The sequence below is a fragment of the Lissotriton vulgaris genome, chromosome 10 (assembly GCF_964263255.1).
Source record: "Lissotriton vulgaris chromosome 10, aLisVul1.2, whole genome shotgun sequence".
In the NCBI taxonomy this organism is placed as follows: Eukaryota; Metazoa; Chordata; class Amphibia; order Caudata; family Salamandridae; genus Lissotriton; species Lissotriton vulgaris.
The window spans coordinates 1,151,674,118-1,151,688,588 of NC_141698.1; the positions used below are offsets into that span (position 1 = coordinate 1,151,674,118).

General features: G+C 46.1%; 1 protein-coding gene across 1 annotated transcript in view; it reads left to right on the forward strand.

Moving 5' to 3' along the window:
* Positions 1 to 14,471, forward strand: part of LOC147689499 (vomeronasal type-2 receptor 26-like) — a 571,238-nt gene that overhangs the window by 72,047 nt on the left and 484,720 nt on the right. The window lies entirely within an intron of this gene.

Below are 14,471 nucleotides of genomic sequence, written 5' to 3' on the forward strand. Positions count from 1 at the left end.
AGCTGAAAGCAGGACCCTGGTCAGAATGGAACGTGGTAATTGCGTATGTGCCGATAAAGACTCGCAAATCTTTTATAACCGTTCTAGGCGTCAGCCGAGTGCTGGAGGACTCATTTTTTAAAAAGTGCTTTTCGTCTTAACTAATTAATAGGACGCAGGTTGGGGTGCAGGCAGCGTTACGATCTTTCTGACTGGTAGCCGGTAGCAAGGTTCGCTACTGCGATCCCTATTACAGTCTTCACAGTTGTTTGCATATATTTGGTGTTCTACACTCATTCCCGGCCACCAGTATACTGATTGTAATTCAGTCAGAGAAACCTTAATTGTTTGGTGTCTCAGACCCAAACCCATATGTGCATCTGCTATTAAAAATATTCTCCTGTCCCTGTTTGGAATTACTCTATCCCCCACTCCAGGGATTCGAGCAAAAGGAACGGAGTTTGCATCGATTATGTATGCATAATTGAGTGGATAGTTTACGGGTAGTGCTGCACAGTCGCCTTTTACGGTCGTTTTTACTGCCAGCATGGTTTCCCCGTCTATATACTTATCTGTACGCTTTTTTGTGGCTACGGAAGCCGGTTTAGTTGCTTCCGCTTTGGCTGTATTAGCCAATGAATTCCCTGCAACGTGAACGCCATCACGTTGAAGACTCTGTGCGTGAATCACGTGAGTCTTTTGTAGTTCTTTGTGTAAAAGAGCTACTTGTTCCCAAAGCAATTTATGCTTTATTGTGGCACCTGTGTCATCTTTGTAGTCGTTTTCGATCCAACTCTGCAGTTTGTTATTGTAAGAATTGACGCAAAAATGAGAATCGCACACGATAAGTGTGGGGAATTCACGTTCTGCATTTTCGAGCGCCATCTTTAAAGATCTGATTTCAGTTCTTTGAACCGAACAGTACTTTACTGATTCAGTTTTTGTTACTTTCGGTCTGAATTTACCGCACAGCCAACGACCTTTAATAATCGCACATGCTGCATCGTAGGATTTTCTCTCTACGTTGAAATGCTGTACAAAGCTATCTGTATAGATTATACAGGCGTATTGTGGGAGAGGCAGGATTTCGATTGGCAGAGGATATTCTTCTTCATATTCTAAATTATTCAGTTCTTCGTATTGCGGGGCGAAATAGTATTTCACGTCTTCCGCTCCTAGAGAATCTATACACTGTATCCATTTCGGATCCAGTGACACTGTAGGCAGGTTTACTGGGCTGAATAGCGCCTCGAAGGCGGATTCCGCTGTAAGGATATTAATCCGTTTGCCGTGTGCTAGTTCTCGTTCATTTGCTAATGCGATCTGCACTGCGTTCACAGTTCTTTCTGTGTGACTGAATGTTTTTTCTGCTTGTGTGTACAAGTGAGATTTAATTTAAATTGGTACCTTTTCTCCTTCATTAGAGGTTAGGTACGTGAATCCGCATCTTCCTGGGATGACTCGGATTACAAGATCACGTGTGTTGTCACGTGTATCTAATTTTGTTTTTGCTAACATGTCTGTTTGCAGTGATCTCAAAATTTCAGTGTGTTTTTGAGTCCAATTGATTTGTTTTAAATCAGGTTTTATTAGTTCGTAGAGAGGTTTAACCCTCTCTGCGTAATTTAGGATGTAAGTTCTTCCGAAATTCAGAAAACCTAGTATTGATTGTAAATTCTTCAGCGTTTTTGGAGCTTGGAGTGCAGCGCACTTCTCTAAGAAGTTGTCTGCTAGGCTTTTCCCTTCACTTGATAATTCGTACCCTAAAAACAGTACTGTCAGATGGGCAATTCGGGACTTTTTAAAGTTGAATTTGTAACCCTCTGCTGCGAACCCAAGTATGATGGTGTTCACTCTTTTCAAGTGAGTATCCAAGTCGTCGTCTGTGAGATAAATATCATCTACGTAAGATAATGCTTCATCATCATAGATTTGTAGTAACTCTGTTACCCTAGCTGAGAATAGTCCTGGGCTGTTCTTGAACCCCTGTGGGAGTCGACAGAATTTTTTCTGCGACCCAAATGCGGAGAAAGCGGTCAAGTATCTGCTTTCTGGTGCAATGTTTTGACAAAAGAAACCATTAGAAATGTCTAATGTCGTTTTGTATTTTTTCCTAACTATGTTATTCATTAGGGCTGCACTATGCGAGTTTTGTACTGCAAAAGTTTTGCAACATGTATTAAGGTGTCTGTAGTCCAAAACTAGACGATATGAATTGTCTGGCTTGGAGACAGGAAACAAAGGATTGTTCATTTGAGAGGTGCATGTTTCAATCACCCCCTGGTATTCAAGTTGATCTAAGATCTCCCTGACCTGTTTTTTAGCTTCTTGCTTTATGGGATACTGCCGTTGGGCAGTTGGTTCACTTTTTAATTGGATTTTGTGAGGCGGTGAATCCTCATCCCATCCTACGTGATTTTTATACAATGCAGGTGCCTGGGCTACTGCCCATTTCCTTGCATATGTGTATTTTTTGTGAATCGGAATGTGATTCGAGAAGGCAGGCATAATCACTTCTTCGCCACGAGGGCACTCCCTGACAAACTCCGGGGGCCAATCTTTTTCAGCTAACAGAATATCATAGCCTTTCGAGAGCTTATCCCAAAATAGACCCTTAATTTTCCTAGTCTTATCACCCTCCATACGCAATGTTATTTCGTATATTTTATGGGGCTCGCTAAGTCTGGTGTCTGCAGTTTCAACCTGAATGTACTCATTCGTGTCCACTGTCTCCAGATGACTCATCAAGATCTTGCGCGCTATACTGATTTCTGCTGCACTGTCCAACATTGTCAATGCCCACTCCCCGTTTTTCAACTGTGTCCTCAGTATTCTCGGCATGGTTGATTACTCTAATACTGGCTACCTTCTTTTTAGGAAATTGAGATTTCTTATTTTGAGCAGGTTCCTTGTCTTTGGACTTGGTGTGCTCTCCTGGGTCTGACCGTCCTCTTCTTTCCGAATTCTGTGGAGAAGATCGAGAGGGACGTGTATCAATACTTTGATATCTATCAGGTCTTTTTAGATTATCCCTATTTCTAAGGTTGTATCTTTTCTCAGAGGGCTCCCGTTGGGGAGACTGGCGTTCTCGAGTCGGAGTTCTTTCCCTCCGTCGAGGAGACCTTCCTCTGGACTGGAAAACTTTTTCCTTGGGAGTGGATTGTTTATTTCCATCCCAGCTCTTTTTAGGAGTGTTTAAATTATTTTTAATAAATAATTTTTCAGGATTTTCGAGCAGTTGGGGCTTAGCTGGTTTTCCACCCAAGCTGTCTCTACCTAATTCTTCATAGCATTTCTCTATGATTTTTGCAAGTTCAACAGGATCTTTTATATCTGTTTCCTTCAACTTCTGGCGGATCGCCACAGATGCTGCTTCTCCCTTTACGTTGGCTAATAATATAGCCGTGACCTGCTTGAAGTCTTTCAGTAATTTCATACCTAGATTTAAAGCGGGCTCTGGACCGAATTCATTTTGAATCTGTTTTAGCACGTCTGGTATTACCGCCATAGACGGAACACCGTGTGTTTTTGTGTAAATGGAAGCAAAGACTGTACCCCAAGTGTCGCAGTCCTCCACGTGTGGTGCGATTCCCATAGGAAGGCAGATGGTCAAGATTCTGTGTTTCTCAATAGGGGTAGTATCAGGAAATACTGCCTCTATTTGAGTGATTTTCTGGGCTAACCAGAAAGGAATTTGTTCCCGTTTTACGGGTGTTTTACCAAGACATGACTGTATGTTCTGTGGTGTAATTTTATTTGTGTTCCCCTGATGAGGGGTCAGCTGGTGTGAATTAACAGCTGGCTGGACTGTTGCAGTCCGTATTACATATTGGACTAATTGCCTATGTATTTTTATTAATGTGTTTAGCTGTGCTAACAGCTCTTCTCTAGACATTCTTGCAATGTCAGGATGTGGTGTGTAGCTGGCTAGAACCGGCCACGTGGCTCCTGGTCTACCTAGTGGACCGAGCCTGGTAATGTGATCATTGTGTTTTAGGGCGCCATTAAACCAGAGCAGGTGCTCTTGAAATTTAAGTGGAATTTCAACCTCCTCGAAAGGGGCGTACTCATCCGGAGGTTCCTCTATTTTGTAATAGTGAAACTCTTGTGTTATAGCGTTTACCGCTGGAAAGTTTATCCATGAATAGAATACCTCTGTCTGCCGATACTCGTGAGCCTCTATCACGAAAATTACTGTACCACCTTGAGGTGGCAGACCGTTATCTATAAGTTTTAAAGTTATAGATCTTCTTAACTGGACCGGGATGATAATAGCATCCGGGTCTGTGTATTCGGGACCTTGCTGAGTCGCATCTACTGCGGCCCCAGAGGTGCCGTTTTCTGGCATTGTAAAAATGCGAGGTTTGCAGAGTAGGTCTCCAAGGAGACAAAGATTAGGTGCACAATATTTTGGAACACTGTATCCTTCAACGTTGAATAAACCAGAGCTTTACATAGGAATCTCTTCCTACTAAGGTCGGGCGGATTTTAACCTTTCACCCACTCCAGACGTCTATTGGAGTATTTATGGGAGAAAGGGGTGTGAAATATGCACGACTGAGTTACTCTACAAGTCTTACGTTAGTTTATCGCCTTACCAAACGTTAGGGCGCCATGTAGTGTAGTTCCTAGTTTCCCACTAGGCCCTGCGCATTGGAATAACATAAACAGTAGTATCAACGTGGAACTGGCTATATTCCAGGCCTCCACTGACTATGCTAAACTTAATTGGGTTGTGTTACCAACTAGCTCAGAGGTCACTGGAAACTTTCTTCTCTGCATAGGAAGTGATCAGCTTCCTTGGCACAGACAAGAAGGGATTCAGTTTTCCAACAACCGTGCAACATGACAACTTTGCTCCTCAGATCAAGAGTCGATCTCTAGGGTCGTGTGAAACAATAGACATAGATTTCACTCAGTCAGTCTAGTGCAGTTTACTTTCACGGTATGTAGAGAATAGAGAGACGGGCGTTTATCAATAAAGGGTTAACATTTATTGAACAGTCTTTCTTCTCATACAAGAGAAATGTATTGCCACAATTGCAATAACTGTTATTATAAAAAGTACGTACAGTAAGATAAGAATTGCGAAATAGAACTGTAAAAGCATTGATATGGTTTCTTAGCCATACAATGGTTTAAAAGTAATAAAACATATATACAGTCATATATACATTAGGCTAACATACTCAACTGGTGCTTCTAACTAAGCCTACCCCGGTGTGCCTGACCTAAGCCTAACACGTGAAAAGGGGAGTAAGTAAGTAGCTTAAGTTAAGTTGGTTTTGCCAAGGTTTGTTTCAAGAATTCTCGTCTAAGGGTTTAGTCAACACCATACCTCTGAATAGAATGATGGAGGATTGGTATCTCCTTCAGGGGTCTCTCTCGATATCCCAGTCACCTGCGAGGGTAAACCGGAAGCGCCGGGACTGGATTTCTCTGCACGAGAAATGCAGCGGCTTCTCTCAGCGCGTCGGGAGGAAGGAGGGGTGACAGCGTCCGCGGGCAGCTGGGCTGGATGTCTTCGCAGAGGACGGCTGCACGGCTCCTCAAGCGTACTGAACCACAGTTCGCGCTGTAGCGGCGATAATGGTAATCAGTAGCTTCACCACCACAGGATAGCGGGCTGCAGCGACAGAGTGCTAGTTGTTACCAACACGGGGTCATGCAGGCAGCTGGCATCAGCAACAGGTTCTCTCATTGCTTAAGGCAACGTTGGTAATATTTATACCTGACAGGTGCCGGGTTTGACGCAAGTTTGCTGGACATAAGACGTCAATTAAAGATGTCACTAGGAAGTGACAGTTATCAGTTGCTCATTAGAGTTCCATTACTAATCAAAACATAGCAAGCGGGGATTTCCAGGTTTGCTAAGTTTTTATCTTGTTGAAGAACTCGGAGTGTTATCTAGGAATATCAGATAGTGACTGCTGCTCTGTCATTGCACTAATTGGTCGCAAAGGTAGCAGAGAGTCATGCTGGAATGTGGCTCTGTTCGTGTGAGGCCAGAGATGACTTTACAGAAAATCGTACTTGAACGGTTATGCCAATATAGGGAATAAAAGGGCTTTATAGCCGAATAGGGGCATAAGGTCACAGTATCGATCAGGAACCTAGATAAGCACATAACATGATCTAAACCATGAAAGAAAATATTCCACAAATATAAAGGCAAATGTTTGTAGGTTGGTACTTTTAGTGCAGTTATTTGGGGTCCTACTAAGACTCCTACCGACCACCCATGCGGTTTGCCTTGTAATTATTCATGCCTCACTGCGCTTTTATTCTTGATGTAAATTTCCATGTACTGTCATTTAACCATGATCTTGATTGTTTAATACATATGTAATTGTCATTTCTCCTGCAATCAACAGACCACAGCGCAGCGTCCCCTCCCCTTACCCCACCCCCTTCTCAGTTCCTCCTATCCCCTATGCTACCAGAATCAGCCCATGGGCATTGCCCTTACCTCTGCTCTCTTCCCACTCCCTGTTCCCACGCCCTCCCGTACCCTGTGGCCCCGCCCCTCCGCCTGGTTACTTCCTGGTTTACTTTGACAACCTCATTCAACCCGCAATCCCTCGCGGGAAACCATCGCCACGGAGTTATTCGGCTCCAGCACCAGATTAACTCAGGTAATCTACCTTTCCCCTACCGATCCACCACCACTTCGGAGTCATCAGGTTTTTCAGCCCGATACCCCGTCCTAACCTAGACTTTCTTTCTAGGTGCTTTACCGGCTCGTATTCGCCGAGACCTGGATCCCCCAGCCAAGATCACTGCTTCACCTCTGATCGCCTGGGCCTACTACCTATGGACGACTGACCCCCCCTGCCCTGTCAGCGCTCCCTGACTTCAGGTATGCCACGGCTACCCCTTACCTCCCTTGTCCCCGTCCCCCACCCTAGCCCAATCTTCCTACTCACGATCAATAATTGCATGCGCCCTGCCACCGCCAACACTGTTAAATCCTTTGATTAATCTGGCTTTCTTTCATCGTGAACGGCCCGATCATCCGGCTCACACTCATGCCCCTTATTTAAGCCACCGTTCCTCCATGCCCGATCTCCTGAACTCATTTGTTTCCCCATGCAGCACTCCAAAATCAACGTCAACCCTGTCCTGAAGAGGATCCCAAATCATAGAGGATCGAAACGCCGTCGACAAACACAGCGAGATTTCACGGCGCACTATCAATAGGCTCATAACTGTGCCGAATTTGAACATTTTAATTCTGTAGACTCAATGTGAAGCCTATGTTTGATTGCTTTTTATCACTTTGCGCCGACCACGCTGTTCACCACGTTCACTTGCGTCGTCACCTTCACTTTGTTATCACCTTGTCACCAAGTGCCATCTGGGTTGCTCCATGAATGTCTTTCATGTACAGTGCTGCTTTTTAACTGTGCTTCCCATTTCCATGAAAATTGGTGATTAATAACCTTTTCACAAATGTACTGAGACTCCTTGTGTTCCTTTTCTGTAATACGTATTGTATGCAATTTTCAAACTGTCTCTGTTACTGATACCTAGTGGGACATTGTTTCCTATATATCCTCTATACCCAGTCCCAGTCTGGTCTATGGGTTTCACTCCTGTTCCTTTTTACTTAGTTGTGAGCAGCTGCTGAGCTGCGAGAGTGGTACCAAACGGTACTTATCATATGTGCTTTATTCATTCAAGCATCTAGTTGTGTAATAGTCCTCACATACACACTATGTCCAAGGAGTCTCTAACTTACTCAGAAAAGTACATCCAATCGAGGTGGACTGGGCCGTCACTCCTCTTAGGCCCAACCGCCTCTACCTCGACCACACCCACCCCCAACTCCTCTAAAGTTCTACTTGATAAACTTGAAAAACTTAAGAAAAAACAAATGCGCACGGACCTCCATGCGCGTATGCTTACTGATTACTTGAGATCGGGTGTCATACCGGTTGGCCTACAAATAAGGAACACCCCTGCTATTTTCACCCAAGATCCAAAATTCAGAACCAGTTTTAGCCACCTTGCCACCACATGCTCACGTCATTGGATGGCTCTAGGAATCGATACCGCCATAGAACATAGCCGCCTGGAACTACAAGAGATTGACGAATTGGAGAAACTCATCGCAGCTGACGATTCACTAGCTGATGCCAAACGCCTCCTGGATAAAATCAATAAAAACGATTGAAACCTTCAACACCTTTGAAACCAACAAAAAAGTCAATAAAATACAAAAGGACATCAAATTTTACAAAGTAGAAAACACGTATCCTTACCTAAACGAGGAGTTGTTCAATACTCCATATAACCCACCTAGGACACGCAACTGGGGTAGATTCTGGAACAACCAAAGAATTACCTTTTCGGATTCGTCCAACACTTCAGCAGAAGAATCAGACTCTGGAGCGTCCACTTCCAGTAACAGACCTCAACCTCTCCTGCCACCCGCTTTTTTAGGCCGGGGCCGCGGCCGCGGTCAACCACCTCCTCCAAACCGTCAACCAAGAAATCGACAATACCAACCACAACTCCCAGGAGAACGTCAGACACGGAACCGGTTCTACCAATGGGGCCAACCACAATAAACAATAACAGTGAAACCCAGGACACTGACCTCACCATTCCCATATTCAACTTATCAAAGCATACCTTGACATCCGAAGAAACTAATCTGCTCTCGAGAGGACTGTCCTTTGTCCCTATGGAACGTACCAACTTCCTGGACCTTCAATCTCACCTTCTTAAATTTTTCAGAAGGATACGGCTCAGACACTTCTTTGCTGATAAAACGGAATCTAACTATCAGAATCAATCTATATTCCGTCCTCCCTCCACCTTCAATCCACCCTCCAATCAAATGTCAACCGAAATCTTAACTTTTGAGAAATTGGTCATGCAGGAAGTGCTAGATCTCAAAACCATTCCCAGATTCACCCCCTACAATCTACCCTTGATCGAAAAGAACGCTCTCCAATCACTGAAAAACAACAACGAAATTATAATCAAGCCTGCTGACAAGGGCAGAGGAATCATGATAATGGACACCAACCAATACGATACTGAAATCAAACGCCAACTTTGTAATTTGGAACACTATCGTCCTCTCACTAAAGACCCAATACAAGACATCAAATCTAAAATACAGATGGTTACTACTTCAGCGAGAGACCTTGGCATCATAACTAAAAAAGAACATGCGTACTTAAACAACTCACAACCCAGGACACCAGTTCTGTATGTCCTACCGAAAATCCACAAGGACACGACCAATCCTCCGGGTCGTCCAATTGTCTCCGGTTGCGGTTCAATCGTCGAACCCCTGGGAAATGTATTGACGCCATCATCAAGGAATTTGTCCCTCTAACTGACACCTATGTACGAGATACAATGGACCTCATTACCACCATCGAGGATAAGGCCTTTGACACTACCTCTCAACTCATGGTCAGTTTGGATATAGAATCTCTATATACCAACATTCCTCACAGAGAAGGCCTACAAGTCCTCCATGATCTGTTAATAACCAGACCACAACCTGCCCGAATCCCAACGGAGTTTATCATGGACTTACTCAGAATTGCTCTACAGAATACCTACTTCTTGTACCGCGAGACATACTACCTACAAATCAAAGGTGTCTCGATGGGCGCATGCTTCGCATCCAACTTTGCGATACTTTATGTACACAATCTGGAGAAATCATTAATCCTCAACCCGGCCAATCCTCACCTCCACCATGTGGGTCTCTGGCATCGCTATATTGACGACATCCTCCTCCTCTGGCATGGTACCCCTGATGTATTAACACCTTTCGTTGAATGGCTCTACAACAGTCAAGAACATCTGAACTTCACCAGCGAATATAAAACAAACGATCTACTGTTCCTGGATGTAATCATACATGCCGAGGAAGGCACATTGGGCACCATTCTCTACCGGAAACCCACGGAACGCAATACCCTGCTACACTACTCAAGCCATCACCCCAGAGGCCTCAAAGATGGATTGCCTTTCGGACAATGTTTACGTATTAGACGTAATTGTAAATGGAGAAAAGATTACTTCCGTGGAGCAGACATCCTGATGAACAAACTCATACATAGAGGGTACCCCCGCAGACTGGTCAACAGAGCTAAGAAACGTGCCTGGTACTACCACCGGGAGAATCTACTAGTCCCTAAAACCAAGAGACCAATGACCAGGATCCCATTCGTCTCGACCTTTGGACCAGACAGCAACAAAATAAGTGCCATCATCAAAAAGAACTGGAATGTGCTAAGATCCGAAGAACAATTCCGGGATCCACCTCTCTTCTCGTACCAACGAGGCAACAACATTGCTAATCATTTGGTGCGTGCCATTACGTGGCCAGAGATAACCAAAGATCAAAATACCATCACATCTGCCTGGGGCCTGGCACCCATCCGTGGACATTTCAAATGCCAAGGATGCATTGTATGTGAACTCACTAACAACACCAAAGAGTTTATATACAATGGGAGAAGACATGAACTAACTTGTCATACCAATTGTAAAACCACTAACGTGATCTATGCCATTCGCTGCCCTTGCGATCTGCTCTACATTGGCCACACCACCCAGATGGTGAAACAGCGCATTATTCAGCACAAAAGCCGAATCAATTGCCAGGTACTTTCAGCTCCCCTTGTTACGCACTTTATTGAAAAAGGCCACCGAGATATTGACATACGGTGGCAAGTAATTGAACATCTCAGACTCCCTACCAGAGGTGGCAACATAAACCTACTCCTAAACCGAGCTGAATGTAAATGGATCTCACTTGCAGACTCTGTAAACAGGGGCCTAAACACCCTTGATGAATGGAACAATACGGTCACTAATTGAGTTTCCAACTAGACCTTTTGACCCTTTTTTCATCATGATTCCTGAAACTGCCAGTTAATTTGTGGTCCTACTAAGACTCCTACCGACCACCCATGCGGTTTGCCTTGTAATTATTCATGCCTCACTGCGCTTTTATTCTTGATGTAAATTTCCATGTACTGTCATTTAACCGTGATCTTGATTGTTTAATACATATGTAATTGTCACTTCTCCTGCAATCAACAGACCACAGCGCAGCGTCCCCTCCCCTTCCCCCACCCCCTTCTCAGTTCCTCCTATCCCCTACGCTACCAGAATCAGCCCATGGGCGTTGCCCTTACCTCTGCTCTCCTCCCACTCCCTGTTCCCACGCCCTCCCGTACCCTGTGGCCCCGCCCCTCCGCTTGGTTACTTCCTGGTTTACTTTGACACCCTCATTCAAACCGCAATCCCTCGCGGGAAACCATCGCCACGGATTTATTCGGCTCCAGCGCCAGATTAACTCAGGTGATCTACCTTTCCCCTACCGATCCACCACCACTTCGGAGTCATCAGGTTTTTCTGCCCGATACCCCGTCCTAACCTAGACTTTCTTTCTAGGTGCTTTACCGGCTCGTATTCGCCGAGACCTGGATCCCCCAGCCAAGATCACTGCTTCACCTCTGATCGCCTGGGCCTACTACCTATGGACGACTGACCCCCTCCGCCCTGTCAGCGCTCCCTGACTTCAGGTATGCCACGGCTACCCCTTACCTCCCTTGCCCCCGTCCTCCACCCTAGCCCAATCTTCCTACTCACGATCAATAATTGCATGCGCCCCGCCACCGCCAACACTGTTAAATCCTTTGATTAATCTGGCTTTCTTTCATCGTGAACGGCCCGATCACCCGGCTCACACTCGTGCCCCTTATTTAAGCTACCGTTCTTCCATGCCCGATCTCCTGAACTCATTTGTTTTCCCATGCAGCACTCCAAAATCAACGTCAACCCTGTCCTGAAGAGGATCTCGAATCATAGAGGATCGAAACGCCGTCGACAAACACAGCGCGATTTCACGGCGCACTATCAATAGGCTCATAACTGTGCCGAATTTGAACATTTTAATTCTGTACACTCAATGTGAAGCCTATGTTTGATTGCTTTTTATCACTTTGCGCCGACCACGCTGTTCACCACGTTCACTTGCGTCGTCACCTTCACTTTGTTATCACCTTGTCACCACGTGCCATCTGGGTTGCTCTGTGAATGTCTTTCATGTACAGTGCTGCTTTTTAACTGTGCTTCCCATTTCCATGAAAATTGATGATTAATAACCTTTTCACAAATGTACTGAGACTCCTTGTGTTCCTTTTCTGTAATATGTATTGTATGCAATTTTCAAACTGTCTCTGTTACTGATACCTAGTGGGACATTGTTTCCTATATATATTGAATATGTCCCCGGCACACCTCACGTATGAGTGGCCCACGACCCAGCCACTTGATCTCCAGTCGATGTTCCCTTCCCGCCGGTCAGCTGATGCTGGGCCGGTCCCAATTTCCGCCCACGTCACAGGCTCGCGAAACTGTAATTCAAACAAAAGACAACAAGTGTGAGTGCATTTTCATCAGTCTTTTACAGCATGTGCAGTCGCACATATCTCTTAAAACAATCCGAGGACCAGCGGCCTAATTGTTTCACCTCGTCCGCCTGCAGCCCCCGAGCCGTAGCTTCCGTAGCGGCCCCTATTCTAAATGAATGGGTTCCAAAATCACAAGGGTTCAAGCCTGCTGTGGCAATCGTAATTGCCAGCACCCTCTGAAACTGAAATCTTGTCAAAGGGGTGCCGTCCATATGTCTCAGCAGGGCCCCCCCCTGTTTCAGGTAGGCCTCCACATGCCTCACTGGACAACCGGTGTTCCCCCGAGTGCGCTGCAATACCACACTAATCCCCATGGCCCCCTGGTCCATCTTTGACCTGGCTATCGAGATCAGCAGAGAATCTCCCCTTATTTGGACGTGATCCCTGCGTAGACCCCCTTCGACATCTTTCTTATTCCTTGCCACAAGTTCACTCACCCGCAGGGCCCCATAGAATGCCAATGCGAATGCTGCTCGGAAAAGTATTACCTCGCTGGGTGAGGAGCATGTCTCCTCCAGTTTCGCCAGTAAGGTGGTCAATTTATCAAACCCAATCGGGTGCCTGTTATCCTGTCTGCGACCCTCCAGGCGCCACCAGCCGCGGAGGGCTTTCCTGACTAAGAAGGAGTCCGTCGGGTCCCTTAACCCATGGAGCTGTGCCATAAATGATATGGCGGCCTTGTACCTATTGGAGGTTGCCGCCGACCGGCCTTCCTTCTGAAGTGCCACCAAAAACTGGAACAAGGACTCCTCCCGCCCCCATCTATGCTTCCCTACTGGACCCAGAAAGGCGCAGTACGAACGCCCCTTCATAAGCTCTCCTCGTCCTGGGAGCTAAGCTGGCTGCCACGAGGTTTTGTAGTCCGGGGCACCGATCTGCCATAGCGCTTCATGGAAAGGTGCTGCTACTAGCTCCGCTGTGGGTAGATACTCCCTGAAAGCCTGCATTTTTGAATGAGAGAGTGCATCAGCTGCATTATTCAGAACACCCGGCACATGTTTTGCCCTGAACTGTACGTTCAATCTCATGCATCGCAATACAATCTCTTTCAACAGTCGTGAGATCCATTTGCAGCGTGCCGCCTGCTGATTAATGCACTCAACCACTGTCATGTTGTCTGACCAAAACACAACTGAGCGGTCCCTAAAGTCTTCTGGCCATGCCACTAAAGCCACCCAGATGGGGAATAATTCCAAGAAACCAATGTTACCTGTTAGGCCGGTTTTTCGCCTCCACGCCGGCCATGTTTGTGCCGACCACCGGTTACCAAAGATTGCGCCAAACCCCATGCTCCCCGCCGAGTCGGTCCATAAGCCTAGTTCCACAGATGAGGCTTGGGGTTTGCACCATACCACTCGACCATTGAAGTCCGCCAGGAATACCAGCCAAATGAGCATGTCCTGTCGAACCTCTGACGACAGTCTAGTCCGGTGGTGTCCTTCCTTAAGGCCCACCATGAATTGCGCTATGGATCGAGAGAAAGGGCGAGCCATCGGTATCACTCTCAATGCAAAGTTCAGCTGACCCACTGTCTGTTGTAACTGGTGCAGGGTCACTTTCGCCGTTTGGAGACACTATAACAGAGAAGCCCTAAACTTGGCAACCTTCTCCGGCGGCAAACGGAAACACCCCTCTTCTGAGTCTAGTTCTATACCCAGAAACTCGATTGAGGTAGCCGGCCCTACCGTCTTACCCGGTGCCAACGGGACTCCGAAACCCCGCATGAGCACCCAGAAGTCCTGCAATGCCCGCGCGCAGTTCCGAGTGCCCAGTGGGCCAAGAACGAGGAAATCATCCAGATAATGCATCACATGTTTGTGCCCTGTGGCCTTTATGAACACCCACTCCAAAAATGAGCTAAACATTTCAAAATAAGCACATGAAATCGAACACCCCATAGGCATGCACATATCCATGTAATATTTCCCCTGAAACATGAAACCCAGCAGGCGCTGGTCTTGAGGATGTACTGAGAGCAATCTGAATGCAGATTCAATGTCCGACTTAGCTAACAGTGCCCCGGGGCCCAGGCGATTC